We start from the raw sequence: 4,850 nt of genomic DNA, 5'->3' as shown, positions 1-4,850 counted from the left end.
TGTTATTTTTCTATTTTTTGGTTTTTTTCCCCCTTTCTTAACTGGGCTTTCATTTAATGAACAAAAGCCCACAGCCTTAAAACTCAGAGGGAAGATTGTTCTTGGTTACTTCCTTGGCAGTTATTGCAGAGTGTTTTTAAAAATTTCAAATATAATGTCTTTAGGTAAACATGCATCTACTATCACACTCATTTCCCTCCTCAGAGTGCTTCGCCCAACCTTCCTCTCTCTTGGGTATAACCAGTGTGGGTTCCATCAACTTTGAACTCTGTGACCCAGTTCTAGAGGGCTTCTGCTTTTGTGAGATAGGGTGAAGTTTACAAGCTCTTATATAAGTTAACTAAGGTCAGAATTGAAACCTCTGGCTTGGAATGAGGTCTATTTCTTAGAATTTTTTATTTTAAATATGTGGGGTACAATTCAGGACTAGATAAACAAATGTTCATGATGCAGGTACTCTTGTTGATGAGGTCTATTTTAATGTTCCTTGATTTTTCTTTGCTTCACCTCTGTTTTATCAGCGTTGTCCAACAAAATCTATTTGAAGAGAAAAACATTTTGTAACTGTACTAAGTGGAAGGAAAGAGGGCTTTGTTTCCATTTCCACTCTTGGATGCCTACATGCTGGCAGCAACAGTAAACAGAGAGATTCTAGCGAGAAAAGGAAAAGGAAAATGGATATTATCTTTTCATTACCAAAATTTTGGAGGGTCTATGCTTTGTTTTAAGAAGGACTTGTGATGAAAGACTGAACTTATATTCTATAATAACGCTGGCCAATGAAAATATAACATGAATCGTATATATATATATATATATATATATATATATGCATATATATACACATATATACATATATATGCATATGTATTTTCTAGGTACATATATTTAGAAAACAAAAGAGACAAAAAAAATTAACTTTTGCAATCTACTTCATTGAACTCAGTATATCCCAAATATTATAGTTTCAACAGAAGGTTCTCATCATAACTCAAGTGCTCAATATCCACACGTGGCTGGTAGCAACCATATTGGAAAGTAGAGATACAGAGTGAATTCATTTTTCTTTGTATTATCCTCAGTGTAAATAGCATGTTGTAGAGAAATGAGCACTCTGAATTCCAGCTCTGGGCCTTACTAGCTATGCAACCTTAAGGAAGCTACCTAACCTTTCTGAGCCTTGGGATTCTCATGCATAAAACAGAATTAATGAATACTCTAGAGAGTTGTTTTGAAGTCTTAATGAGATAAAATATGTAAACTTCTTAGCACACAGGCTCTTAAGTTGTAACACTATTAGTATCATTAAGTTTTACTGGGAAAGTTTGGGTGAATTTTTTTTTTTAATGTAGAAAAGCAATTTATTCCATTTTAAGCACTTACACAGTTAGTCATAGAGAGTAACAGGCCTGTTAGTGGAGCAGGTCACCCAAAATGGAGATGGCATCAAACTGGAGGTCAAAGACTAACTCCTAAAAAAAGAAAACAACTCTTACCAAGGATTAATTTAGTTTTAAAAGCAAATACAAGTTATTGATTCACTCTTCTCAACTTGACCGTCTACCTGTGGTATAACTGTCAGGTAAAAACATACATCTTTACAACTTGGTGGTCCCAAGTTAAAAAAAAAGCAACCATTTCACAGAAAGGAAAGAAAAAATATGAAAACAGTGCAAGAAATACACTAACGAGCAAAAACATATGGGGAAAGAGGAACGAGTAGTTTTGACTTAACTGAAGAAACCAAGAGGAAATGTCTACATATGAAAATGTACATCCTGGAAAGTCAGGTGTGAAGATTTTAGAGTAGGAATCTATACAACTTGAATCTTCCCTATTTCCTGAATAAAAATGACATCTTGCAGTATTTATTTATACTTCATGACTCGAGACCTACCTCAGTTGGCTCTATTCTTTACTCACTCTAGCCTTTACTTAAATGATTCTGAAAAACATGGGGATACAGAATAAGAAGAAAAATAATCCACATAATACTCCCCTTTCTGTAGCTATTTTAGACCTGGTTTGTTACTATAAAATTCCTGAAGAAAATTGAAATGTAAATCTGTGGCATTGCTGAATCAAGTCCCCCAGTTAATATTTAGAAAATACCCACTGTTGGTTTAATAGCATTGTTGGTGGTACCTATATGGTGGGATAGCCAAACAAAGTCGATGTCTCAAAACCAGTGTTAAGTCAATCTCAGGGTAGAGAGGAAAAAAAGGGGAGGGGAGTCTAGAATCACAAGAATTACAGACATGTCTAGGACTCTTGTCCTTCTGGATCCACACTACCTTTAGGGTCTTCATCATTATAAATATTTTCTGCCATCTGCCACACTTGCGTGATATTGTCTTCTGATACAGAGCAAATCACCCAAGGTTCGTTGGGATTCCAGGAGAAATCAGATATCTTGGCAGTGTGGCCACCACGAATAAACAATAACTCTGGTGGTCCATCTTCTGCATCTTCTGGGGATTGTTCTTCTTCAATTTTACTTAAATCCCAGACATTCAGTCTGCAATCTGTACCACTGGAAGCCAAAATAGTCTCATTGTGAGGTGACCACTGAACCTGGAATATTTCATCCTTATGTGATTCAAAGGAATACAACTTAAGTTTCAGATATCTCAGATCCTACAAGGCAACAGTCTTGTCAGCTGATCCCGTGGCAACAATGAACTCACTATAGGGATTGAAAGAGAGGCACTTCACTTCAGCAGTGTGAACATCAACTGAGTGGCTTGGTTTGGAAGTATTGTTTGAACGAGTATCCCTAATCATAAGCTTCTGATCATCAACAACTGACCCAAACAGAGTCTCATGGAGAAGATGCCAGGAAACATCTTCTTCAACTGTTGTATGCCCTGTAAAGTTGGTCTTCACATTCACTACTTTTCCTTTCTTTGGAACGGCACTGCTGTCCCATAGGCAGATGGTATGGTCATCTGAAGCACTAAGTAAGTGCCCACTGAGATGTGGGTTCCAAGAAAGTCCATAGCCTTCCTTCTGATGTCCACGAAGACATAAATCTGGGTTGCGCTCTCCAGAAGGGTCTGGTTTAGAAGGATGTTTTGTATAGTCAAAAACAAGAACATCGCTGGATGGAGTCTTTGTTGCAATGATGCAAGGGTTCTGGGGCATATGACTGGCCCTGTTTACTTCTCCTTCATGGTTGATTTTGATTTCTATTTCAACTTTTCCACTAGCCAAACCAAAACCTCCAAATTCTCCTTTTTCACTGTCTCTCTCTCTCTCTCTCTCTCTCTCTCTCTCTCTCTCTCACACACACACACACACACACACACACACATATAGAGAGAGACTATATATATGTTTATATATATAACATTAGCTGGGCATGGTGGCCTGTAGTCCCAGCTACATGGAAGACTGAGGTAGAAGAATCACCAGACCCCAGGAAGTCGAGGCTGTGCTGAATTGTGATAGTGACACCACACTCCAGCCTGGACAACAGGACAGGATACTGACTCAAAAAAAAATTTTTTTAATGGGAGTGAAAACTATCATGGTTTAATGTAGACATGCCAAGAATTAAACACAAGTTAACTTGGTGGTCCATCAAACTTGTTTGAGTTGGGAATAAAGTGTGCTGGGCTAATGGTACGATTATTGATTGGAATGTTCAGAGGCCTGGGTCAATCTTAACCCTAAAACATCACCCAGAGTCTTAAGCTAGATGGGCAACGAGAAGGTGAAAGTACAAAAAAAAAAAAAAGAATCAGGGAATGGATATTTCTGCCGCTGAATGATTACGAGTGCTAATTATGGTAAATTGCTGTATTTTTTTTGGGTAAAATGCAAAATCTAAACCTCCGAAATGCTTTCCAATTCAATCTTGAATGATTGGCCTAGAAACTATAAGGTAAAGTGAACATGCCTATTTTCTCCTGAAAAATGAGAGAACAAAATACCAATTAACACAACCTTTGCGAACATCTGTACATGACGTAATTCTTCAGCCATGCAGGGAACAAGTGAGCAAATTATTCGTCTAATTTCTGCAAGTCTCAGAGACAAAGAAACAGTCAAACATCTGATCTCTGGAATAAATGCCTCCTAAAATAGAGTTGCCCAAATCATTGGCAGTGTTAGGGCTTTGAAGAAACAGATGGTTTGGAGTTGCAGTGGATGGCAAAGAAGATGCTAATTAATTACAGTAGGACTGGCTGGTTTTTGCTCTGCTGTTTGGAATCTTGACCATTATCCAGTTTCAAGACCCCACGTGGTTCCTGCCTCCTTCACAGTTTTCCCCTGAAGTGTTTTTTCTTCTTTTTGTAAATTTCAGTCTATAGCCTGACTTTGGTAAGAATCACATATAAATTGGAGCTAGCTTCTCTCTAGTCATCTTGAGTAGCCTACAATAATTGTATTGTTACTTAAGGTTTCTCATGGCTACATTTTATTTTCCAATTAAAATGGAAACTCCAGTCAGGTTTGATGACTCATGCCTGTAATCCCAACACTTTGAGAAGCCACGGTGGGAAGATCACTTGAGGCCAGGTGTTCAAGACAAGCCTGGGTAACAAAGCAAGACCTCACCTCTACAAAAAAAATAAAGTAGTTATCCAGGTATGGTGGTGCATGCCTATAGTCCCAGCTTCTCGAGAGGCTGAGGCAGAAGGATCGCTTGAGCGTAGGTATTTGAGGCTGCAGTGAGCTATAGTCATGCTACTGTGCTTCAACCTGGGTGACAGAGTGAGACCTTGTCTCTAAAAAACAAACAAACAAATAAATTGGGGTTATTGTTCATACCACTTTAACAACTAGCCCTGCCCAGTAGGTACCTGTTGATTATGTTTATCTTGGAGTCATCATAACTGGCTGTG

General features: G+C 38.2%; 1 pseudogene across 1 annotated transcript; it reads right to left on the bottom strand.

Annotated features, from left to right (window-relative positions):
- Positions 1-1,838: 1,838 nt before the first annotated feature.
- LOC103254885 lies at positions 1,839-3,249 on the bottom strand (annotated as a pseudogene). The gene has a single exon (XR_002481650.1). The product of XR_002481650.1 is annotated as a histone-binding protein RBBP4 pseudogene (transcript).
- Between the last annotated feature and the right edge of the window lie 1,601 nt (positions 3,250-4,850).

Source organism: Carlito syrichta, unplaced genomic scaffold (genome assembly GCF_000164805.1).
Source record: "Carlito syrichta isolate Samal-C Ts95f unplaced genomic scaffold, Tarsius_syrichta-2.0.1 Scaffold287609, whole genome shotgun sequence".
NCBI classification, from domain to species: Eukaryota; Metazoa; Chordata; class Mammalia; order Primates; family Tarsiidae; genus Carlito; species Carlito syrichta.
Note: the sequence above shows the minus strand (reverse complement) of the source record. Positions and strands in the feature narration are given on the sequence as shown.